The sequence below is a fragment of the Phascolarctos cinereus genome, unplaced genomic scaffold (genome assembly GCF_003287225.1).
Source record: "Phascolarctos cinereus isolate Bilbo 61053 unplaced genomic scaffold, phaCin_HiC Scaffold_3;HRSCAF=262, whole genome shotgun sequence".
In the NCBI taxonomy this organism is placed as follows: Eukaryota; Metazoa; Chordata; class Mammalia; order Diprotodontia; family Phascolarctidae; genus Phascolarctos; species Phascolarctos cinereus.
The window spans coordinates 174,003,674-174,030,044 of record NW_027555736.1 but is presented as its reverse complement, the minus strand read 5'-3'; the positions used below and the strand labels follow the sequence as shown (position 1 = coordinate 174,030,044).

The window sequence follows — 26,371 nt, the reverse complement described above, 5'->3', positions numbered from 1 at the left end:
AGGGTGTGTGTCTATTTTGAGCTTCATCTTCTCCCACAGTCTCCAGACCTCTTGATAGGAGAGGCGAGAGGGCAAATGGTTGGGCGCCAACCCAAATACCTACCTCCTCAGAGACTTTCGGAACCTGAAGGAGAATGAAACCAACCATCTGGAAGGTACGGAAGGGACTTGCTCTCAAACCAACCCTCCCCACCCTCGTTTCAAGGCTCTTCTTTCCTCGTTACTTTTATGTCTCGCCTCCATAGTCTTACAGCCTTCCAAGAGGGAGGAGGAAGCATGGCGGGTCGTAAGGAGGATTGGAGCAAATTAAGTCCAAAGCAGCTGGTTTTGCAGGGAGGACAAAGTGGGTTGCAGGGAAGTATGGAGACAACAGGAATGGAAATCTTGAGGTGATAGGTCTGAGTGACTCAATTGAAACTTGATGAATCTCAGGTATAATTGATATCTTTGCTTCTCTTTTCAATGGATGAGGGAGGGGCGGGATGGAAGGAATTTGTAACTCAAAGGTTTTTAGAAATGAATGTTAAAAATAAATGCATTGATTAATTATAAGGAAAAAATCATGATGAATCTTTGAAGGAGAAATAATGTCCTCTGAAGAGTGGAACGTTCTAGCAAACCCTGCATCAGCTGAGCAATTGTGCTAGCTGTGTCTCGCCGTGATGTAGTTAGTGTTTTCAGTATCGTCAACGTTCCAAGTCCAGAAAACTGTTTAAAAGAAGTTCCGAACTTTTATTTGTTGTTCCTCCTTCTTACTTGAAGAGGCCTAATGACATCAAGATATTGGGGTCAAGATACAGTATTCGACTATGGCTGATCAGTCTAATAGAATTTGGAAGGCTGTAACACAAGTCGGGCACAAATAGTTCATTTAAACATTTGGTAGTGGAATCATCTTCGGGTAAAATAATAGAACAGTAAAATAGCGAATGATGGGTGGGTGAGTCTAGTCATTTCCTGGGCAGAATTGGGCGCTGTTTTAGGCTGCGGCAGACTCAACATTTCAGCCTCTTAACCCAGTTGAGTGGAGTCCAGATCGAAACACTGGTGGGCACCGTTGGAATGAAGAAAGGGTTGGCACCATGGAAAGGTACAGCTTGTTTACTACCTTTTTTTTTGGTAAGCACCATCAAATTCAAAGGGAATTCAATGTTCCATGTTTCAGGATTTTAGGGGGAATAAAGGGCTGAATAGAGAGGTCACATCGAATGCGGCTTTGTAAATCCTCTTCGACTTCAGAAGGCTGGAGCGTCTGTCTACCTGCAGAGAGTAGCCTAGGTAAAGAAAACTCCTGTCACCAGTTCATCCCATAAGACACACGGGTTCACCAGGGATTCGAACGCTCGACCTCTTGCACCCAAAGCGAGAATCACACCCCTAGACCAACGAGCCAGTTAGACAATAAGTGTTCTTCCTCCAAAGTCTTTGAGGAGATAAGTTATCCAGCATTGGTGGGGGATTGTATTTTGAAGAGTCATCACCCGGAATAAGAGCTCTTCAAAACTGTTCCCTTTCCATTCAACTTCCGACCGATTTAATTCACTTTTCCACACCTCACTCGGACCACCACACACACTTCACCAACGTTCCCATTCTGAAAAAGACACAAACGCATGCTCCAAACTTCTACAGCGCAGACATAGGGACCCTGGACACTTTATCTCTACCACCTTTCAGCCCTGCACACTGCAGGAAACAGGCGCTTAGAACATCTGGCTTTTCTGTTACAAAGAGAAAAAGCAATCACCACCTGCTCCCACCCTTAACACGCCAAGCTTACACGCTTTCCCCCCAACTACCTCCACCTCTACTCCAGTCACAAAGATTATTAGATAACTCTTCCGACTCTTCTTCGCACCCTCGATTGACACAGAGATAAACCGTACAGGCTCAAAATTTATCGAAACCTCTCCCACTTTGAACGCTGTTGCTCCCAATAGTGAATCAGACTCTCGATTCTTTTAACCTTGCACCCTCTTTTCGTCTCCCTCTCCCCACCCCATCTAGCCTGCCTCAACCTCTATTCATTCTCTGCGATTTGACTATGCCACCCGGAATGATTTCAGTCTGTCACTTTAAGGCAATAGGCGGCTTTCCAGATTTTACGTAGGCTACTGGATTACTCTGTAGGTTTAAGGAGATCCAGCCGCTCGAGGGCTGCAAGACAAGAGAGCTCCCAAGTCAACCAATCTGGCCCGCGGGACTCCCATCTACGCTTGTCCACAGTAGTCTAGGGTCATACATTTAGATCGAGAGCTGGTAGGGACCTCAGGGGCCATCTAGTCCAGCCCCGCTTCGTTTTATAAATGAGGAAAGAGACCTAGGGTAGTTAAAGTGACTTGCCCGAGACATCTTGAATTCCCTTGGGTTCCACACTTTCGCTAAGCTGTTTTCAGCTCCCTTAAGGCAAGTTCTATTTATCTCACTGGCCTGTCAGGCTCCTCTTGCCCTACTCTATTCACCGGAGCACGTAGATTAAGCTATCTGGGCTTCCATTTGCTTATTTTAAATAGAGGAAATTGGATGAGATGACCTGTAACGTCCAATATATCTGGGGACCTATTAAAGAATTACTAGGTCGTGAGATGTGTCGTGTGCTCTGAAGATGTGGGAAAGTGGTAGTGAGATGTAGGAAGGAATATAGGAAAGAGAGAAGAGAGTTATAGGAAGAAAAGAGAAGTCCTTTTAGGGAGCTTTCGGGAAGAGGCATCTTCTAGAAACAAAGGGCTCCAGGCATCCATTCTCTCTCCTGGTGTGAGAGGTCCCCGGGTTCAAGTCTCCTACAGCACGAACCTTTGGAAGCACATATAGCGGTATGAACTCGTCACGTTCACTTAGTCTTTCTTGGAGTCACCAAGTATCTTAAAGAAGGCAACATACCAAGCACCCATCCCAGTTGCTAGGAAAAGAACGCGGCTTGATGCAGAAATCGAAGCGGCTTTGGAAAGTTCTCTGTGTGTTACGGCTCTACCATACCATTTATCCCTCAGATCCTGACAAACTGAATGTTGAATCTCCTGGACTGGATCCCATTATACTAACTCTTCCTACCTTCCAGAAACACTAGTGTGTTTCGGTCTGAACTCCATAAAACCCGGCAAGAGAATGCAACGCATCCGAGATGCCGCCTATATATGTACTCCTTCCAACTATAAAGAGGTTTGCAAAGGCTTTACACACATCATTTACTTTAAATCTCATTACCACATCGTGATAGTTAGTAGTTGTGCGACCCCGGGAAGTTGACTTAATCCCTCTGAGTCTCATTTTTTCATCGGTAAAAATGGGGACAATAGTATCTGTGAGGCGGGCATTATAATACCGATCTACTTGGTTTTGCAGACATTACTGTCCTTTTTCTTTTTTTATCACAGGCAACATTCCAAGCAATGTCTTCATGACTCCGAGCCCTGTATTCTTTCTACTATTCAACTAAGTTTCCAGTTTGATGTACAAGACAGTGGAGTGGGGAATTCACTCTGTCTGCTCTCTAAAAAGTCCTGGGATTCTTCCAAAATTCAGTTCCCAATGCCTGGAAGAACTGGACAGACACCTCTTTGCGGTCAAGTCTTTCAGTAGTTCATACACTTCCTGCCTCCCGCAGCCATTGTCATAGTCTGACTTTATGTTGTGTTGTGACATTGTAAACATAAGTGCCTGTGACTGACTTGGAGAGGTAGCACCTGGGAAACAAGAGAGCAATTAGCTGGTGAGAAACTACCATTCTACCCTGAACTTTATAACCTGGATGTGTTCCTGCAGATCCTGTTTTTCTGCCTTATAAAGAAAGAGTCCTTTCTGCTGTTTAATGAGCTAAATCATCCCTGCTCTTTTTTTTAAAGGTAGAACTCCCCAGAATGGACAGAAAAGAGCCCTTCACTTCTTGTGAGGCGGAAAGAAACAAAACAAAACAACAAACTCGTGCTATTACATTCAACTTACTGTTTCAGGAAATAAAAATCTTTAGCCAGCCCAGCGCTGTCACCTGCAGCATCTATCTGGCGTGCATTTGAATTCATTCAAGTTGCTCATTAAAGTAGTGTACAGCACAGTCAGGTAGGTAGCTGGGACATTCCCTCAGAAGAGAATGGGATGGCTACTGCTTTTCAGGCAGCAAAAACAATTGTGAGCAGGATGGAAGTGTTCTACTTGGGAAAGTGCACGTATGTCATATACCTGATTTGCTTCAATTCAATCCTTATAAACGCCTCTTACACTCCTTCCTCAAAGATTAAGGTGAATCGGAGCATGGGGATGGGTTTAAGATTAACTAGTTCCCTAAGTACTAAGTAAGTATGGGTTTCATTCTCCTTCAGGTTCCGAAAGTCTCTGAGGAGGTAGGTATTTGGGTTAGCGCCCAACCATTTGCCCTCTCGCCTCTCCTATCAAGAGGTCTGGAGACTGTGGGAGAAGATGAAGCTCAAAATAGACACACACCCTTCCTTCGAGCCGGAATCGAACCAGCGACCTAAGGATGACCACAGATTGAACCTCTACAGTCCTCCGCTCTACCAGCTGAGCTATCGAAGGGGGAATGCCACAACCTCTGAACAATGCCTACTTGAAAAGTGAAGGAAATGCCCGTCCTGGAATGGAAAGGTTTGTTTTTTCCCCCTCCATTCTTCTGTGCAACCTCAGAAACTATCCTTCCCTTTCATTCATTCTTCCTCGCCCCCCCCTTCTCCCAACTCTTCCTTCCTTATGTCTTCCCTCTCGACCCACCCCTTCCGAATTCCATTCTTTTTTCGTAAATGCGTATGCACTTCTTGCCGGCACAGAGGAGTTCTCCGTTGGAGCCCACAGCTTGGCCCAACTCAAGAATGGAGTCACCAAGTATCTTAAAGAAGGCAACATACCACTCGCATGGAAACAATCTTGGTCCTGATTGCTACCAAAATACGTGCCTATATACATACATACATACATACATACATACATACATACATACACACATGTCGAGGGTTAGGACGAAAGTAAGTATCCAGCAAAGTGCTTTCTTTCCCATCTTTCTAAAATCGGCCTTGTTGCCCAACAAGGTCCAGCTTTCGCGTTGATGCCGGGTCTCGCAGCTCCTCTAAGTCAGCTTGTGCAAGATGCACTTCAGCATCCTCCAATAAGCTTGAGCAGACTAGTTAGTCTCCAGGTGAATGCAAAGCAGGGCAATGCAGCAAAGGTAAGTCAGCCCTTTGGGGAAGAGTCACGAAGCTGCTGGTGGCTGTGGGCTATTCTCCTCCGGTAGAAAGAAGGTGCAGCAAGGGAGGGGGTGCTGGCTGTTTTTCGTAGCTGCCTTCACCGAGTGTCCTTTGGGGAGCTTAGGAGAGGGGCGGGTCTCTTGAGCGTTGCTGAAAGGTGCCTTTCATTTTTCTGTGTCTCTCTAAGGTGGGACAAGAGCAGCTTGCGGAGCAGCTCTCCAACTGTCAAGACGTGTCCAAAAGAAGCGGCATCTCCTTCGAGCCGGAGTCGAACCAGCGACCTAAGGATGTCCAGCGACCTCTACAGTCCTCCGCTCTACCAACTGAGCTATCGAAGGGTGCTCGAGAGTAGATTGGAGGACGTCTCATTTTAAAGGAGTGCGATTGGTTGGCGCCACAATTTTTCTTGCCTTCTTCCGAATCGAGGAAATGATGCCATTTGGCTCACTTGGCCTGGGAGCACGTTTCCCACCTGCTCCCAAAAACAATCTGAGCGCCGCCATCCTCGCCACACAGAAAGTGTTTCTCCCTCCAAACATAAGCTGACCGCATTCTTTCGGCTGCCTTCGACTCTCCCAGAAAACACTTTGGATCCATTGCAAAACCAGGGCTCGTTCATTTGCCTTCCTTCCCAAATTGCTTCCCAACACTTTTCTTTTCTCCCCATCCCCGTGCCTGTTCCCCTCCCTCCTAATTTTCTTTCCTTTAAAACGATTCTTTTGATTGCACCCTAAATAGCAGATGGATTATAGGTGGCCAGATCCTGTAGATACCTGGTGGCACAAGAGCAGAAGTATTTGCTGCCAAAGGGGGACAGGGGTGAGATTACAATGAGGTTTAACCTCCTTGAGGGTGAGCACGGTTTCATTTTTGTCTTTACACCCGCAGTGCCTAGCACGGGGCCTGGCGCCATTAGCATCGGATAGGGACTTTAAGGATGCTGCTGAATGAATGATCCAATGAACTAACGAATGAACGAAGGAGTGGATAAACGCCCAGCTCAAGAGCTGCTGGGCCATTTGCAAAATCAGAAATGTGATCCAGGGCATGTGGGTATTGCAGCCCCTTAAAACATTTAGCATCGTCTCAGATGGCTCCTTTTGCCCACGCTCAGGTTTCTTGCTCCCACATTTCCAGTCAGAGAAAGTTAACTTTCTCCTTCACATGTGTAATAGTTTGAATGTGAACCACATGTTCTAGCTACACCTATATCCAGCTTTCCCGCCACTCGTCAGCTGGGAAAGCAGAGGACACTAAACAAGTCTTTGAGTGGAACCGTTAGCCTCTGAATCATTTCCTCTTGGAAAGAGTGCTGTAATTGTGGCGGCAATGATGGATAGGGCTAGAGATAGCAATTGAGAAGGATAGAGAGAGATAGGAATAGGGAATTAGAGGGACCTGATATTTCATTGCTGTAGGGGAATTCCAAGATTAGGAAGTTCCCGTTGTCTGTGTAGGTCTGCAGCTTACTCAGTGACAATCACTTTGCTAAACTCTGGTGATACAGAAAGAAGCAACAGACAGTCATCACCCCCAAGGGTATACAATGTAACTGAGGAGACAATGTGCAAACAAATACATACAAAGCTATAGGCAGTATAAATAGGAAATAATTTACTAAGGTAAGACACTGGAATTAAGAGGCTTTGGAGAAGGCTTCCAGTAGAGGGTGGGATTTTATCTGGGTCTTAAAGGAAACCAGGAAAGTTAGTGGTCGTAGGGGAGGAGAGAGAATATTCCAGGAATGAGGGATTGTCAAAGAGAATGACAGGAGCAGAGACTTCATGGAAGAGGCGGGAGGCCAGAGTCACTGGATCAAAGAGTGCGTGTTGGGGAGTCAGGCATACAAAGAGTGGAAAAGCAAGAAGGGGCTAAGTTCTGAAGAACTTTGAATGTCAGAGGATTTTTGCATTTGATCTTGGAAGCTGTAGGAAGCCACAGGAGTTAATTGAGTGGGGGGTGGGGCAGTGTGTGGCTGTGTGAGGGGAAGGGTGCATGACATGGTCTGAAATTTACTCTGAGAAAAATCACCTAAGTGACTAAATGGAGGACGTATTGGAGTGAGGAGAGAGTCGGGGCAGGCAAACTCAGCAGCAGGCTATTTGCAATAGACTGGGCAGGAGGTGCTGAGGACCTGCGCTAGAGTGTCAGAAGAGAGGAGGCATTTTTAAGAGATATTACAAAAGTGAAATAGACAGGCCTTGGTAACAGCTTGGATATTTGCGGGGGTGGGGAGGTAAGGAGGAAAGTGAGAGATAGTGAGGAATCCAGAATGACTGGGTAGTGAGCCTGAGGGACTGGAAAGATAGTGTCATCCTCTACAGTAATAAGGAAGGTCATGGAGGGTTTAGGGGGAAATATAATAAGCTCCAGTTTTGAAGAATTCAGTTAAAAACGTCTCCTCGACGTCCAGTTTGAAATGCCTGAAAGGCAATTGAACACTCGAGATTGGAGGTCACCGGAAAGACTGGGAAAGAATAAATAGATTTGAGAGTCATCAGGATAGAAATGATAATTAAATCCATTGGATCGAATGAGATTACCTAGGAAATTAGTATAGAGGGAGAAGAGAAGAGGGTCTAGGATTGAGCCCTGAGGGACACCTAAGATTAGAGGGCATGATCTGGAGGAAGATCAACTGAAGTAGACAGAGAAGGAGCAGTCAGATAGGAAAGAGGAAAACCAGGAAAGAGCAAGTATCCCAAAAACCTAAGGAGAAGAGAGTATCTAGGACAATTTCAAAGACTTCAGAAAAATCAAAGAGAATGAGAACTGAGAAAGTAGGATTGACTAGGCTCTTGATAAATATTTATTGAATTAAATTGAACAACACTAGAGGTGTGGTTTCCAGCAAGGGTAGAGTATAGGGAAACTCTCACCTTGCTTCAAAAGTCACTACTCTATTTTAGGTAATAAGAAGACACTTACCTTCAAAGAACAGTGTACTGGGGAAACTCAGTAAACCGGGGTTGACTTCGACTCCTTAAGAGTATGGGAATAAATCTTCAGTTAAAGAGAAAGTGAAAGCGATAGGCCCCAGCGAGATTTGAACTCGCGACCCCTGGTTTACAAGACCAGTGCTCTAACCCCTGAGCTATGGAGCCCACATAAACTCACCTTCTCAAGGCAGAATTCCAGGAACACTAGCCTTTTCTACACCTGCTATTTCACGTTTCTCTTGGATCTGTGGTGCAAATATACAAGGCTGAGTCCATATACAAGGCTTTCCTAAACTCACAGTGAATCCATGGCCCGGTGGATCACAGAAAAATGCGAAGAGTAGGATTTCATGGTCATAACTGGTGTGAGTTCCAATCCGACAGATTCTGCAGTCAAAAGTGAGCTGAAAAAAGCTCAGTTGCGCTCAGGTAAAGCAATGAGCGAGGAATCAGGAGGACCTGAGTTCCAGTTCATTCTCAGACATTTACTAGCTGTGTGACTCTGGATAAGTCACCTAACCTCTGTCTGCCTCAATTTCCTCATCTGTAAAATGGGAATCATAATAGTAACTACCTCCCACGGTTATTGTGAGGATCTAACAAGGCATTTCTAATGTACTTGGCAAACTTTTAAAAAGCCATATAAATTGCCAGCAATTACTCTTATTTTAAAAAGAGAACACCCGATACGATACCGAAAAGAAAACTGTCACTTCTTCACTGCAAAATTAATGTGAACTATATCGAGTTTGGAAAAATTCCAGGTTGCCTTGGACTTTGTGATGAGCAAAAAGGTCCGAAAGCCGGTTGACTTGCGTAGGATACGATGTGAAAATACGATGCCTTTGGGGAGTCAAAACTCACCTAAGCTTCAGTTTCCTCACTTACAAAGGGAGAAAGGGGCTGAACTCCATGGCCTTTGAGATCCCTGCCAGCTCTCGATCTAGATCTATGATCCTAGACTAGAACGGACAAGTGTAGACAAGAATCCCACTGGCTCGCTTGGCTGACTCAAGAGCTCTCTTGTCCAGCCATCTTCTTAAGCCTCCGGGTGAGCCAGTAGCTTATTCACTATCTGAAAAACCATACATTGGCTTAAAGTGAACCTTCTGAAATCATCTGAAATCACACTGAAATCATCCCAAGCGGAATAGTCAAGTCCCAGGGAATGGTGGTTTAGGCAGAAATCAGGTTGGGAAGTATGGAGGGTGAGAAGCGTTTAGTCTGGTTCATTAATCAAGAAACGGTCAAAGTGAGAGAGATGTAGCTTCACTTTGGACCTGTCTCGTTTGCTTTAGAATCTGTGTTGAAGGAGGATTTGAATGATCTTGAAAGTTACCTAATAATCCTTGGTGGTGAGCGAGGTTAAGGTAGAGGTAGGTGGCAAGAAGCATGTAAGCTTGGCTGTCATTGTGGGGCTAGGGGTGCGTGCTGGTAGTGGTTGCTCTTGTAGCAGCTGGAGAGACCAGAATTTGCTAAGCGCATGTTTCCACGGCACGCATGTTGAAGGCAAAAGACGCAAAGTGTCCAGGGTTGCTGTGTCTGTGCTGCAGGACATTGAAGCGCGTTTATGTTCTTTCCAAAGTGAGAGCGGCGGTGAGAGGTGTGTGTTGGCCAATGAGGGAGGAATCAACGAAGGGGAGAAGAAAGCAGTTTTGGGGAACCTTTAGAGCAATAACTCCAAAAAACAAATATTTGTTAGGCAAGGAGTGTACTGTGTGTATTCTAATATACTTCTGGGGGAAGAGTCAAATTTCCCCCTCGTGGCTCGTTGGTCTAGGGGTATGATTCTCGCTTAGGGTGCGAGAGGTCCGGGGTCCAAATTCCGAGCGAGCCCTCTTTCTTCTGTGAGACTAAGTTTATGCGAGTTGGTAAGAAACAGTATAACAATACACGAAGTTGAGTGAGTTTGTAAACTCTTTTTGTTACAGTTTGTAAACTATTTTTGTGTTACCACTCTACTCTTCCTTTTATCCCTCATATTCTGAAAAATTGAATGTTGAATTCCCAGTATTGTGTTCACCACCAAATAAAACTAGATTTCTTTGTAAAACAGGCCGAATACTTCCATTATGCCAAAATCTTCCTGCCTTGCAGAGGTGCCCACCAGTGTTTCTATCTGCACTTTCCTCAGTCACCTAAGAGGCTGAAACTCTAAGCCCAAGACCCATCCTACTAACAGCGTGGCCACTCATTCCACGAATCACCTGGTGAAAGCAGATGTGCACAGAGATTGAAAGAAAGCCTACACCTGAGAAATAGATGAATTCATACATACACAGACACATTAATAAATAGGTGAATAAATTAACAAATTACTCTCATTTGGAGTTTCAAATTTTCACGTTTCAGTCTTTCCCGACCCTCTTCGTCCTTCTCCCTGACTGCTGCTTGCCTAACTACTGTACTGGAACTCTGTGGCTTTGAGTTTTGTTTTATTTTGTTTTGTTTTTTTACTTTGGGGGGAGGGTTCGTTTTAGGTAGTATGTGCTGCTCTGAGTAATCTGGCATAAAGGTCAGAGACTGGATGGAGTGAAATCACGGCCAATGACCTCACGCTTAGAGCAGATAGTTACTGGAAAGAATGAGTCGGGAACTCTCACCATGTTTCTCTTCAACCAAGTTTCTCTCCCGTTTTTTTAAACATCGTTAGACATATATGTTAGACATATTATATATTTAGTCTGCAGAAGGAATATTTGCTTACTGATGAACTCACAGATCCTTTGAAATAATTCCTCATCTTTCCCTTTTGGACCACAGCAGGGGACTTAAAAAAAACAAGGAATCATTGGTTTGAAAAGGATATGATTAACCATATATTTCAGACAGAAAGAACTTCATCTTAAGTAAAGCAAGCTATTCAACTCCTTCTTATAGTAGGACAAAAGTTGTTAAAGTCGCATTTAGAATGTCTAGGATCTAGAGTTTACAAAAGTTAGACTCCATTGCTTTCTACACCTTCTGCTATCCCTAAATCTCTCTCTGTCTCTGTTTGATATTCAATTTTATATTCCAACTATAATAAATCCTTTCCCTCTCTCCAGTCCTCCTTGTAAGCTGCACGTTATCAGGCACTCTTACAGAAGCTAAATATGACATTTCTTGCCTTTCATTCCATTCAAGCTATCTTGTGTTTCTGAAAGTATTTCGTTTTTAAATGGGTACTTGAGCACTCCATCTCCCCTAACAATGGTCTTAAAAAGAAGCATTGGCAGTTCCCCTATTTAAACTCATTCTGCTTGGGGGGGGGAGGAATTGGGGGTCAAGTGACTTGCCTAGGGTCACACAACTAGTAAATGTCTGATGTCACATTTGAAATCAGGTCCTCCTGACTCCAGGGCAGGAGCTCTATCCACTGTATCACCTAGCTGCCCCTCAAACTCACCTTGTAATAAGACTACAGCATAATGACTTAATTGCATTAGACCTCTCAACCAAGGTACAAAACTTTCTTCTGCCTATCTACTCTGTGATTAGGATCAACTGGGAAATACAGGGGAAGGAAAATAATATATGCATCTTCTATCCTTGTTCTGCAGTCTGTTGCCAAACAGGGCAAAGACAAGTCCCTTTGGAACCTATGGACCTGAGTTTAAATGCCTATTATGCTTTTAGGTTCTGTGTGTGCATTATGGGCACATATGGGCACTCTCTGGACTTCCATCTGCTAAAATATGGGGGTTAGATAAGATGACATCTTAGGTCCCTTCTAGCTGGATGATCTCTGTGGTCTCATGGTCCAGGAGACAGGCCTTCCCATAAATTCTTTTCTTTGAAAGGGTACACCCTGTCATTTCCTTTAACAGATCCTCCTATGATGAACCTTATTTGGACAGGGTCCAACTTCTAACTTTTTTTCTATACAGTGCTACCCAAAAGTGAAAACAATACTCTAGATGGTGGTCTTGGATGAGGGAAGAGTATAGGAAAACTATTGCCTCACTCCAAAGAACACTAGAATCACTCCTTTATTCCAGGTATGAAGAAGAGATTTACACATGAGACCAGTGTAATAATAAAGGGGAGAGCTCCATGTTGACTTCAAATTCCTAAGGAAGGATGTGAGGGAAACTTTCATTTTTAAAGGGGCTGGGGGAGTAAACTATAAGCCCCAGCTAGATTTGAACTTTAGACCCCTGGTTTACTGGGGGAAAAAAGTCAGTGTTCTAACACTTAAACTATGAAACCTAAATGATGTAGATTTCTTGGACCTCCTAAAGGCAGAATTAAAGGAAAATTTAGGTCTTTCTGTTCTCTTTTATCCAATTTTAAGACTCTGCTTGCTATTTCATGTCTAGCTTAGCTCTGCAGATATCAGTATACAAGGATGGGTTCGTTTGCTTCTCATCAAAGAGAGTCTACAGCCAATCTGATCTTGGAAAACCAAGAAGAGAAGCATTTCACACTTGGAATAAGAAACCAGCCAGGAACATATTACCCACATAACACCCACTTGGAATGCCAGCTACCCTTCTCATGGGGCAACTGGGCTACTTCCTCCACTGCAAGATCTGACCTAGATTTCTCTTCACCCAGGTTTGTCTCCATCCAATTCAGAATGTTTTCTAGAGAAGACTTAGTCCAGGCTGTCCTAGACTGGCTTGGCAGGCTTCTTCATTTCAGAGACTGAGGTGTCCAGCAAAGGACCAGTCCAGGGCATACAATAGTGTGAAAAGACAGGGTCCCAGGGGTGCAGTTGGGTTCTTGGAGTGGGTTCCTGTCCTTCACATGCCACACTCTACAGTGGCCTGAGAAAACAGAGCAGCCAATACAATACAGAAGAGAAAACTTTCACTTCACTGCTAAATTCAGCATGGTTTCTATTGACCTTTGTTTTTTCAAAGTGTTAGTTTCCTTGGACTCCCCAGTCTCCCTGGGGAAGTTGTACCTTTCCATTGGTGCCAACCCTTTCTTCATTCCAACGGTGCCCACCAGTGTTTCGATCTGGACTCCACTCAACTGGGTTAAGAGGCTGAAATGTTGAGTCTGCCGCAGCCTAAAACAGCGCCCAATTCTGCCCAGGAAATGACTAGACTCACCCACCCATCATCCGCTATTTTACTGTTCTATTATTTTACCCGAAGATGATTCCACTACCAAATGTTTAAATGAACTATTTGTGCCTGACTTGTGTTAGAGCCTTCCAAATTCTATTAGACTGATCAGCCATAGTCGAATACTGTATCTTGACCCCAATATCTTGATGTCATTAGGCCTCTTCAAGTAAGAAGGAGGAACAACAAATAAAAGTTCGGAACTTCTTTTAAACAGTTTTCTGGACTTGGAATGTTGATGATACTGAAAACACTAGCTACATCATGGTGAGACACAGCTAGCACAATTGCTCAGCTGATGCAGGGTTTGCTAGAACGTTCCACTCTTCAGAGGACATTATTTCTCCTTCAAAGATTCATCATGATTTTTTCCTTATAATTAATCAATGCATTTATTTTTAACATTCATTTCTAAAAACCTTTGAGTTACAAATTCTCTCCTTCCATCCCGCCCCTCCCTCATCCATTGAAAAGAGAAGCAAAGATATCAATTATACCTGAGATTCATCAAGTTTCAATTGAGTCACTCAGACCTATCACCTCAAGATTTCCACACTTGGTTTTCAGCTTCCCTAAGGCAAGTTCTATTTATCTTTATGTCTTTGTCCATTTCTTCTTGCCCAACTCTGAACCTCTCTTTTCCTGCAGACCCTGAGTGACAGTGTGATCCAATATCCTACCTATAAACTGGAAAATCACTTATTGGTGTAAGGTGACACTGAAATCATCCTGGGCTCTACAGTCAAGTAGCAGAGAATGATTGGGGCTTTAGGCAGGAGGGATTGGGTGGGGGGGGGGAGGAGAGAAAGGGAGGAGAATGAAAAGAAGCATCAGACTGATTTACTAATTAAAAGAATAACCGGCAAAGTCAGCTAAGTTTCAGTTGATTGGACTAGTCTGATTTGTGTTTTGAACCAAGTTGTACAGGTCATGAGAGTTACCTAATAATTCTTATTGGTAAGCAAGGATGATGTGGAGGTGGTTGGGAAGAAGCCTCTCTCCTTGACTGTCCTTGTCGGGTGGGTGCAGGTGATGGTTGCTCTTGCAGCTTTGAAGCAGTAGGAGAGGCCAGATTTGCTGAGCTCTGGGGCAGGCACTGTGAGGGACAGCGAGGTTAGATAGAAAGGACCTGGAGCACCCTGGGTCTTTGAGTCTGTGGTGCAGGATGTTGGAATTGTGCATTCGTGTCCTTTCCAAGTGGGAGCAACAGTAAAAGTGTGGGGTGCAATGAAAGATGTGTCGGGGAGTGGTTGTGAGGTGGAGGGAAGAATAATGGAAAGGGAAAAGAGCAATTTTAGGGAGCTCTTGCTGTTTGTGTGGTGACTCTTCTAATCGAATAAAGATATACAGGAAACAGTAGGTTGGTTACCTGTTTTCTAATACACTTGGGGAGAATAGAAAACTTTTCATTTCGTAGCTTGTCGGTCTAGGTGTAAGATTTGTTCATTTTGGGTGGGTGAGATCACGGGATCAAATTCTGGACAAGCCTAGGCCTGTTGAAGGATTCAGGTGGCTGGACAAATGCGGCATGTTCACTTCGACCTTCTTCGATTACGGACAAGTGCTCTGTAGTTCGGCTTTTCAGCTTGGGTGGCCCTCTCCCGAGTTGCTGAGAAAGGGTTTTTCTGGAAGCGAAGTGGAAGCGGTTTTGTAAAGGTCTCTTACGGTCTGTCACCGTTCTACTCTCTCTTTACTCCCCAGTTCCCGAAAATTTGAGCATTGAATTCCAGGGACTGGGTCCACCTCCAAACAAAGATAGAAACTTTCGATGAACAGGGAGGAACTTTTGCATTATGCCAAGTCCTTCCTTGTCTTCCAGAGGTGTCCACCAGTGTTTTGGTTTTGAGATCCACTCAACTGAGAAAGACATTGAAACTTGGAGTGCCTGTCTGCCTCAACCAGTGACAGCGCCCAACTCTACTCTGCGTGGCTAAGAATTCTTCACAAGTCACCAGGGAAAAATAGACATGCAGAAAACCAGAGACAGTGCAGATCCTTGTGCAGAACACAAGCAAAAGAAACAGAGGAATGGATGAAAGAATAAACGAACACATACACACACACATACATACAAACATACGCACATACATGTATACATACACACACACCGAAATAACCTTTAAAGTCTCAGACTTTCCGTTCTCAGTTTTTCACCCCTCTTAGCTTCCTGTCCGCTGCTGCTCTTCCTTCTAACTGTTGTATTCTGCATGACTCCTCTTTGTTTCCAACTAAACTAGCATGGTGCTTTCCAGGCACCTCTTGCTACCTCCCTTTACTCACGGTGTGCTACCCTGGCATAAAGTTCCGAGACTGTTTGGATGCAGTGAAGTCCTGCTTCCCGGCCTCACACTTAGAGCATGTGACTTAGGTCCCTATTTCCAAGAGAATGCTGAGAATACCCAACATGACTTCTCATTAAATCTAAACCTAATTTTTTTTTTAGTGTTATTAAGCTAAGTACTTTCTGAATTCCTCCAGCCACAGAAATGGATCAGGATTCCTCACTAAGGTAGTAATCCTTGTACCTGAGTCCTTGATTCTATTCTCTACTTTTTCTTCCAGTGCCCTTCATTCACTCCCCCTCTCCCCCATTCCCATGTCTCTGTGTCTGTCTTTTTTTGTCTCTATCACTCTCTCTGCCTCTCTCTGTCTCTCTGTCTTCTTCCTTCCTTCCTTCCTTCCTTCCTTCCTTCCTTCCTTCCTTCCTTCCCTCCTTTCTTCCTTCCCCTAAGGTATATATATATATATTTATATGTACATACACAAACACACATTAATGCCTTGGACAAATCTGTAGCAGTTACCCTCACCATTCAACTGATAGTGTTCTCTCAAAGGTCAGTCACAGTTGACCTCCTGCTCCCCATGGCCAGTGGTCTTTTTCAGTGCTTGTCCTCTTTGACCTCTCTTCAGCTTTTGAAACTTTTGCCTACATCCATTTGCTGAATAGCCCTTCCTTCCTAATTTATTATCTATTTATATGGCTTATGATAGCTTAGTTGTCAAATTAATGGATTGTAAAATATAAGTTTGTGGGGAGCTTTTGGTCACTGCTTCAGTTCAGGCTATAAGGAAGTACAGAAACTTTGTAAAGACTCAAGAAAGAAGATTGAGAACACTAATTATCTTAGATAAGATGCAACTTCTCCTGTGACTGGAAGGAAGCAATGAGAATGAGACAGAGGTATAATCTGACCTGTCTGGACAAATGAAGCTAGAAATTGAGGAGTGATGCAGATGCAATAAAGTCTCAATGAAGCAGAAATCTGAGTGGTCTGCCATAAGTGAAAGTAAATTGAGGTTATCCCCTAGGGATCGCCTTCTCCAGGCTCAATATCCTTCAACCCATATTTTTGTGACCTGACCTTTATTACTCTCACCATCCTGGGGACCTTCCTCTGTAATGGTTCCTCCATCTCTTCAATACCCCTTTCTAAAATTTAGTGGCCAGAAGTGAACATGGTAACATGTATTGTGAGCAAAAGTGTTTAAATCCAAATGCAGAATTTATCAAGACTACCAGATACAAATTTCTGCCCATTTCTTCAATCATACTTTGATCCCAGATATGTGCACTCTCTCTAACAAATGCTGAGATTTTAAAAATTTTATAGATATTTTCTGTTTCTTAGGTAACCACAGTTACCCTATATATTCTTTCCCACTCCCAGAGAGTCATTCTACACGACAAATAGAATGTTTTTTAGAGAAAAAAAAAGTCAGCACAACTCATCAATATATTGAAAAAGTCTGAGAATATGTTTAATGTGTAACACCTATGGACCTCTCACCTTCATGAACAGGTAGGTTGGGAATGTCTTCTCATATCTCATCATTTGAGTCCAGTTTGATATTTATAACTTTGTAATATTTACTTAGGATTTATAATTTTTTGGTGTGTCATCATTCTTTCCATTTACACTGTTGTAGTTACTGTATATGTTGTTTTCTTGACTCTGTTTACTTCACTCTGCATTACTTGATGTAGATCTTTCCATCTTTCTCTGTATTCATCACACTCATCATTCTTACAACCCAGTAATATTCTATTACATTCATTAAATAGTTTGTTAAACCATTCCCCAGTTGATGGGCATCTCCTTTCCCCCAATTCTTAGATATTACAATAAGTGTTGCTGCAAATATTTTGAAGTATATGGGAATTTTTTTTCTTATTGGTGGTGTCCTTGGGGTATAAGACCATCAATGAAGTCTCTGGTTTACAAGATATAGTTATTTTAGTCCCTTTATTTGCACGCTTCCCAATTTTTTCCCCAAAGAATTGTACCATTTCACAGCTCCACCAACAAATATTTGTGTACTTATCTTTCTACAACCCCTCCAACAGTGCTGCTATTTTTTTTTGGTCATTTTTGCCGATTTTGAGGGAATATAGTAAAACTTCAGGTTGTTTTGATTTGCATTTCTCGTATTATTAGTGATTTGAAAATGCCGAAATTTTTCAAGGACTTTATACACAACATCTTATTTGATTGTCAGAACTCCGGGAGGTAGGTATTACAACTATTATTGTCTCCGTTTTACTGATGAGGTAGTTGAGCCTCAAAGTAGTTAAATGACTTGCCAAGGATCATACAAAATAGTAAGAGGCATCAAAGAGTGTTCCAAGCCATGTCTTCGTGACTCCAAGTCCAACACCCTTTCCACTACTCAGTTAAATCTCCAACTTGATGAGTAAGTTAATATACTCGGGAATTCACTTCTTGGTCTCACCTCTAAAAAAAAGTCCTGGGATTCCTTGAAACATTAAATACTGTTAGTTACTGTGTTTGGGGTAAGTAGAGTGAAGCTTGTTTCCTCCACGTCTCCCTCAACAGCAGGTCAACATGGTTCTCACAGCCATACTTGTTGTGACATCATAAATACAAGTGTCTGAGACCTACACAGAGAGACCCTTGAGTGGGAAAAGCACTTGCGAAAGCAGGTATCAATTGGCTGGTGAGAACTATCATTCTATCCTTACACTTTATTATCTGGGCATTGGCTGCCAGTGCTGTTTTTCTGCCTTAAAAATAAAGTCTTTCCTGATGTTAAGTGAGTTGAGTCATTCCTGCTCTCAAGGCAGAGCCCCCCAGAATAAACAGCCAAGAGCACTCCACCATTCTCCTGTGAAGAAGATGAAAAACAAAAACAAAACAAAACAAAACGAGACAAAAACTCTAGAGTGAGGAAATAATTGATGGGTAAGATTCATTCATTAAAATACACACACACACACACACACACACACATTCATAGTCCCGAGAATTAGTTTGCTTCTCTGGCTCAGGTATCACTTTCTTCTATAGAGTAGTAGATTTGAATTCAGGAAAACTCGGGAATTCAGGAAAATTCAGGCACACTTGCTAATTGTGTGACCTCTGGGAAGTCACTTAACTTCTATTTACTTAGTTTCCACTGAAATGTCGGTGTCCTTTTGAGCAGGCTAGTTTTCTAGTTCAATGCAATATAGTTGACGAAATTGTATTAACCCACTGGGGAAGTTGCACCAAACAGTCGTGCCCTTAAGACATTTTTCTTTGTGAGAAAGAAGGTCGTGGAAAAGAGGATCGGGTCCTCCCTTTATTTCTTCTTCTTTTTTTTTTTTAACGCTGATTCAGATCCCTTTTGGAGTTAATTGGGAGGTGAGGCAATCTTGACCATTGTTTAAAGGTGGCTTATAGGTGAATGTACATTTCCTTCCTTAACAAGGATTGCACATCTTAGAGTTACAATTAGTTATTTTGGTTTAAGCAAAACCAACAGCACCTCCTTCGAGCCGGAGTCGAACCAGCGACCTAAGGATACCCTGCTGTTCTGTTCCTACAGTCCTTCGCTCTACCAACTGAGCTATCGAAGGGTGCACGCAAGAATGCTGGCGTATGTCCTATTTTTAAAGGTGTAGTCTGCGCCAAATCATTTCTTGCTTTCTTATTTCTATTTAAGGAAATTAATGTCATTCGAGACACTTAGCCTGGGGATGCCACAGGCACATTTCCCATGCGCTTTCAGCAGCCGCCTAAACATTTGCCACTCCGGAGGTGTTTAGCTTCATTTCTCCCTTTAAACACAAGCTCTTTTCGAATTCCTCCCCTCAAACACCCTATTTCTAACCATATTTTTTTTCCCGTTACCTTCGACTTTCCTAGAAAACTCTTGTAATCACAGTAAAACAGGGGTTAGTTCACTTTCCTTCTTTCTTCCCCAAATTGCTTCCCAACGGAACCAGTAGCTTGCAGCTCCAAAAAGATTGCCCTCCACCCCTTCTGCTTTAGTCCCAGTACATGAACTACTTCGTCTTTCTCAACTTCGTAGATAGTTAAAGTTGGAAGCAATCTATTTAGACTGTACAATAGCATACACTATGACTAGGTTTGGTTTATAAAAGGAATGTAGGACTGGTTGAGCATTAAGAAGACTATACATACAATAAATCATGTTGGTAATATGACTAATAAAAACATATGAACTTAATAACAGATCCCCAAAAGGTTTTTGGCAAAATCGAGCACTTATTTCTATTAAAAACTAAAATATATAGGAATGAATAATTTTGGTTGTACCTCCTTAAACGTGGTATGTTAAAGCATATATTTCAGACAACCAAAACACTCCTATCGCTTTTAAGCGGAGGCACAAACTGGACAGCGCTTTCCTTTCGAAGGACTTGGATAAAGTCATCTTTAGAAAGTCTAGATTTTACAATCATTAGACTTCATTCCATGCCACTTTCCCAAGACCTTCCTTCATTCACGACCTGCAGATTCTTGACTTTCGGTTAACGCCTAATGCTTGATTTCTCTGCTTCTGCAGGAATGCTGGGTTTCACGCGAAAGAGTAGCGAAGTCCCATTTGATTTTACTTACTGTACATCACAAATAGTCTCTTTTGGTACTGACTTTCAGTCTTTCTACTCTCCTATGGACTTAGGTGTTCTACTGATTTGTATCTCTACTACAATAACCCTTTCTTTCTCTCCTCTCCTTGTCAGTTTCGTAAAGTCACCTTTGTACCCATATTTTTGAAGAGAAAAAGATTTTATTTCTTTTAGAAAATAGTTTTTTGAACTTAATTTCTGACAGTATTGTATCATTACCCATTCACTCCCTCCAAAAGGTATGGAACATAAAGAAAAACAACGTGAGATGGCAGCGGTGGGATTCGAACCCACGCCCCCGAAGAGACTGGAGCCTTAATCCAGCGCCTTAGACCGCTCGGCCACGCTACCACACTGAGCGTCCTGTCTCTGTCACCCTATAAATATATATTAGGCGTCTGTTATGTGCCAGGTATCGTGCTAAGTTTGGGAAATGCAAAGACAAAATAGAGTCCTTACTCTCGAGCAGCTCATAGACAAAGCGAGAAGCCAACATAAAAACAATTATATATAAATAAGACATGGACTGGACAAAACGATGATAATCAACAGAGGATAGACACTAGCATAAGGGGAATCAGGAAAGGCTTCTCCTAAGACGTGGGATTTTAGCTGGAATTTGAAGGAAGCCAGGGAAGCCAGGAGGTTAAGATGAAGAGGGAGAGTAATTCTGTGCGGGAGATGGCCAGTGATAATCCCGGGATTTTGGAGATTGAATGTCTAGTAAGAGAAACAGCCACGAGGCCAGTGTCACTGGACTACAAAGCACATGAAGGGTGGGGGACGAAAGGAGAGGCGAAAGCAGTAAGAAGACTAGAAAGGCAGGAATGGAAAGATAGGAAGGGGTCTGGTTGCGAAAGACTTTGAAAATCAATTAGGATTTTATATTTGATGTTGGAGGTAAAAGGGAGCCTCTGGAGTTTATTGAATAGGGTGCTATATGATCAGACTTGCATTTTAGGCAGATCAGTTTGACAACTGAGTGAAAGAATGATTGAAGTGGTGGGAGACTTGAGGCAGGGAGACCAATCACTAGGCTATTCCAATAGTCCAGGCATGAGATCTTGGGGCTGGAGAGCATACCAGAGTGATTTCAGCGTCAAATGAGTGCTAGAAACAACAATATCTGGAGGATGGAAGGGTGGTGGTGAGAGAGAGGAATACAGGATTACATCTAAGCTGTGAGCCTGGGTGACTGGGAGGAGGGCGATAGTCTCAACAGTAGTAAAGAATATAAGAAGAGGAGAGGGTTGGGGAAGAAGGGTTAATATATTGAGTTCTGTTTTGGAAATCTTGAGTGTGAGATGTCTACAAGACATTCAGTTTGAGATGTGGAAGAGGCAGTTGGAGATGCAAGTTTGGAAGTTAGGAGATATGTTAGGGCTGCATTAAGTAGATCTGGGAGTCATCTGTATAGAAATGAGAACTGAATCCACTGATGAGATCTGATGAGAGGAGCTGATGAGATCACCATGTGAAATAGTATAGGGGAGAAGAGGAAAGAAGAGGAGAGGAGAAGAGAAGGAGGCCCACCCAGGACATCCTGGAGGATACCCACCTTCTTCATCCAGGCTGACCAAATCAAGAACCAGTAAAGGAGATTGAGATATGATCAGACAGGTAGGAGATACACCACCATAGAGAAGTGTCTTAGAAACCTAGGAAGAAGAGATTATCAAGGAGAAGAGGGTGATGGATTAATCAACCAATAAATAAACATTTATTAAGTGCCTACTATGTACCAGGTACTGTGTGCTAAGTGCTGAGTATTGAAAGATTAAATTTTTTGTGTATAACTATAACAGAATGTTGTAATAAGGGAAAATAATTTGGGCCAACTCACAAGGTTGCAAAACGTAAAAAGGAGGCAATAGAGTTACTGATAGACTGCATAATTATTTTTACAGGAGACCTCTGGATGGTCTCAAAAACTGAAAGTCTTCAGAATGAGAAAAAGGACTTGAGTCAATATTATGTCAACTAGGAAACAACATTTGGTAAAGAGAAGTCAGAGTTGTTTGTTCAAAGGTATTAAAATGGAAGTGATTTAGGGGAATTTTGTAGTCTGTTGCATGTATTACCTGCATGCATGTATTCAGCATACATGTATGCATTTCAGCTGATGCATATGACAATCAACAAATTTCTCATTAACTTGAGATCCACCTCCTGATTTTTGCAACCCAACAATAATAGAAACAAGGAAGGGATTACCTTGACAACAAGGAGAGGATTATCCTAGTGGACATGAAGCTGAGGGGAACCATTGAGTGGAAAAGCAGCCTCCACTAAGCAGGAAATAGGGCCTGCAATTTCTATCTAAAAAGCCTCTACCACAATTCCTCCTGCTCTGCTGGTTCTGAAAGGGGAATCAAAATGAAATAAATTCCAGGTAAGAGGCATCTGGACTGATTGTCACTTGTAGTCTGGAGAGATGGATAGTCAAAGATACTTTTTGGAACTCTTCTAGAGGATCCAGTTAACAAGTTGGTCAATCTGGTATGCTTCAGGAACTTGAGGTATTAAGTGTTTTATTTGTCTAATGTCAACTATGTTGTAAACATTGTGTTTTGTGTCTTGGTAGATCCAAACTGACTTTTTCCAGCTAAAGGAAAGAGGGTATAAAGAGTGAAACCTTTTCATGTGGACTTTCTGCATTTCTAACTCTAGGTAAACTGTAGAGGCAGACAGATGACACAGATAAAAGAAGAGAATTATTTTTCCCCATCTGCAGAAATTTATGGTATTGTAAACCAATTAGAGACTAAATTTCTGACCAAAATGTGAGTTCTGTATTGTGAATTTCCAAAATGTGGTCTGAATTTTTTTTGAAGAAATTTTGAAATATCTTAGTGAGTTTTGGGGTACCACTCTGTAGAATTTATTTTAAGGAAAAATAAGGATAAAACTTTGTGTTACATCAAAGAAAGCACTTAGACCTTTTAGAACTCTTTCTCTGGAGAATAACATGTATTGTTTTAGTGCAAGGAAGAAAGGTAAATTCACTGACTAAAGAAAGAAAAAAAAAAGAGGAACCGAAGCTTGTTTGAAAGTATTATCAGTGGAATCCAAAAGCTAAAAATAAAATAGAATTGCAGTCTGCAGTTTAAATTTGTCCCATTATTAACTCTTTATTAACCACCATTATTAACTCTTGACTATAAAATATAGAGGCTTGTTTAAATCAGGGAACAACTTGAAAATAAATAAAATTTAATTTGAGAGAATGTTGTACATTACCATTGTATTTTCTTCTATGAATGATATAACTGAACTTAATTGTTAAAGTAAACTAGAAGTAAACTCACCTAAAAGTAATTAGAATGACCATGCATTTTTGTAAACTCTTACAAACCCAAAAAGTAAAAGTGTTGCAATTAATTGGTATTATATTAAAAAAAACACGCTAAATTACAAAGGAGACATTCAGTGGAGTGAAGAAAATTGGTTTTATACATATTCTAGGATATGTTTGGAAAATAAAGACCAGAGGAATTAAGAAAGTATAAGAAAGTAAGAGAAATGTCAGATGAAAATATGAAGCAAACAAGAAAGAAACAAAGGTACAGCTTTGAAAGGCTGTAATCAAAGTCCATTGGGGAAAAAAAATTTTAAAAAAAGAAAGGAAGAGAAAAAGTTTAAGCAAGTAGGAATGAGAGGATAATGGGTAGAAAGTTAAAGAAAGCTGGAATCCATTTGCACTGACACAATGAAAATGTGAAACAATTAGTGGGCAAATGGGATTTATGGAAAGAAGAATGGGAAACTTTTTATACCTGTAAATTTGTGAACATTATTTAGACAAATGTCCTTAAAATCAATTTTAAGATTTCTCATGCTCTCTGAACTTTATTTCATTGATCTGGTTTTTCTTTATGCTATGGAAAAATAGATGGAATCATGGAAGATTGACAGAATTACATCCAGTTACAACATTTGCCAAATGTCAACTATGTTAATAAATATTCATCATGGAATTATTTGAGGATAGCATACAAAAATTCTATAATTTAAGGACCATTAGAAAAGTATGTTTTAGTTGTTTTGTGAGGAATATACATCATAATTTCATTAATATATAATGGGGATAATATTCGCAATTTTTATGTTTCAGAAAATCCTTGAAGACCTTAAAAGAGGGGAATGTGAATGCAAGACCACCACTTTAAATCTTTGACAGTTAATGAACTGAAAGTAGTAGACCTTATAGTATGAAGTGCTAGCAATAAATGGTCCTTTGGACAATTGAGATTCTGCATAGCATTTGTAAACATAAATCCAGATGTGACTGAGTTTATTCTAGTCTCATTTTGAGTGAGATGTGTTCTTCTATTAGGATAATTGTAATCTTTGACCCTGTATAAGTAAATCAGGCCTTAATGAAAAAACTACACTTGATATTTGGCATTAGGGCCATATGTTTAGAATATACAAAAAAATAAGTTTTGTAGAAGTATAAATGGATCCAAATTACTTTATATTGGTCTTAAATGCAATCAGCATAGAATGCCAGAACTGATTAGATGAATGGATTTTCTATATAAGATAATTTAGAAATACATTCAACTGAACTGATGTCATTTGATTGGTGGTAAGTTTTGTTTCATATTTTAAATCTACAATATTGTATATGTTATTATTACATTTCTAAATATTCTTATATTGTGAATTTTAGGAAATCATTGTATAAGAAATGCTATTAAGAGGATGATGCAATTGTATCCTTGGAAAATTAGCCTCTTTTTTGTCTTGATACTTTGAAATTATTAATTAAGTTATTAGAGTCTATCATCATAATATTAAAACCTACCAGGTATTTAATTAGTTATATTTTTAAAAGGAAAAATATTAACTACTTACTGTGTGGGAAAAGTTTTTTTTAAGACCTTGTAAAATCTCCTTATTTGTAAACTTGCCAGGTTCCCTGTGACCATCTACTTGGGCAAAGTCCTAAAATCTTATCAGCCCTCTGCAAGAACTTGTTAAATGTTGTGAAATTCTAAAATAATGAATTAGTTTACTGAAGAAATGGGATTCCCCTCTTCCATCACAAACAATCACCATCAAAATAGAGAAGGGGAAGGGCTTAAAACTTCGCTTATAGTATAAAATTATTTATAAGATGATTTGTGATTATGAAAATTATAAAATTATGTCCAGAATAGTATATAGTGAAGTTATATCTTAAGCCAACTTAATCAAAGAGATTCTAGTCTTAAAGATTTTTAGAATCCCTTAGGAGATTAATATGTAATGCAATAGAGATCGTTATTTGTTAGTCTGGAGATCTACGATAAGTAGCCAGTGTTTTTCTGAGTTTTGATTGAGCTAGAATATATTCACTATCTATGTGGAAGTCCAGAATGTAATTATTTTATTAATTTCTAATGCAGGATTTTTATACCAGGATGTTTAAACTTAAGAAGAAAAAAAGAAGAAAAGGATATTGAGTGAATTTTTTAAAAGGCTTGATAAACTTTTTATTGTTAACTGTTATCATAACAACATTAGAGGAAATGATAATAATTGTACCTAGCCTTAAGTTGTGATTAGTTAAAGTTGCTATTAGAGGTGAAATCTCTTGGCACTGTAATTTGATATTGTTCTGAGTTCTGAATTCAGGTATGCTTGTCTAAATTCTCATTAAGCCAGTAATTCACCTCTCCATCAAAAGGTCAAGAGCTGAAAGGGAGTGTGATTCAAGAACTGATATAGGTTGATGTCTGTATCTGCAGAAAGTTGAGGGAACAATGAAAGAAGGATCCTCTCGATTCAGTTTCCCCATTGTTCTCTTTCCTTTTTGAAAAGGAATATTTCCCACCTGGTTACTCCTGAGCCTGGCTATGATATTCTATGAATAACATGGAACTTTTCTGTATGATTGACTGTTCTAAAAGATTAACTATGACTCTTACCTGAAATCAATCAGAACTGATAAGGATGCCTTATTCAGTTGTACCTATGTTAAGTCTCTCTGTGCCCTTAGGCTTAGAACTGGAGGAATGATCTTGATGTTGTTATAATCATATCTGTCATAATCCATCATCTCCCTTTCATAGCAAATCTCTCTAACCATAGTGGGTAAAACGATACTTTTAAAAAATATGGTGAATCTTGTTGTTGCAGTGCTCTAGCACCTCCGAATTACTGTAATGGGAGGTAAGTATAAGGTACCTTATTGGGTAGCCTAACTCTATTGTTTGTAAGGTTAGCTCTATAACATCTGAATTGGTTTTCTCCACATGAACTAATTGCTGGAAGGCCAATCTGCTCAGATTTTATCAGGTTTTATTAAATTATACTGTC

The 26,371-nt window shown here is 41.1% G+C and overlaps 5 non-coding genes across 5 annotated transcripts; all 5 read right to left on the bottom strand.

Moving 5' to 3' along the window:
* Positions 1 to 4,440: 4,440 nt before the first annotated feature.
* TRNAY-GUA (transfer RNA tyrosine (anticodon GUA)) lies at positions 4,441 to 4,530 on the bottom strand. Its single transcript is given in 2 exon segments — positions 4,441 to 4,476; positions 4,494 to 4,530. It is a non-coding gene; the product is annotated as a tRNA-Tyr (tRNA).
* A 915-nt stretch (positions 4,531 to 5,445) lies between these two features.
* TRNAY-GUA (transfer RNA tyrosine (anticodon GUA)) lies at positions 5,446 to 5,530 on the bottom strand. The gene is given in 2 exon segments: positions 5,446 to 5,481; positions 5,494 to 5,530. It is a non-coding gene; the product is annotated as a tRNA-Tyr (tRNA).
* A 2,693-nt stretch (positions 5,531 to 8,223) lies between these two features.
* TRNAT-UGU (transfer RNA threonine (anticodon UGU)) lies at positions 8,224 to 8,296 on the bottom strand. The gene has a single exon. It is a non-coding gene; the product is annotated as a tRNA-Thr (tRNA).
* Positions 8,297 to 18,958: 10,662 nt separating this feature from the next.
* On the bottom strand, positions 18,959 to 19,048 carry TRNAY-GUA (transfer RNA tyrosine (anticodon GUA)). Its single transcript is given in 2 exon segments — positions 18,959 to 18,994; positions 19,012 to 19,048. It is a non-coding gene; the product is annotated as a tRNA-Tyr (tRNA).
* Positions 19,049 to 20,334: 1,286 nt separating this feature from the next.
* Positions 20,335 to 20,416, bottom strand: TRNAL-AAG (transfer RNA leucine (anticodon AAG)). The gene has a single exon. It is a non-coding gene; the product is annotated as a tRNA-Leu (tRNA).
* Positions 20,417 to 26,371: the final 5,955 nt, after the last annotated feature.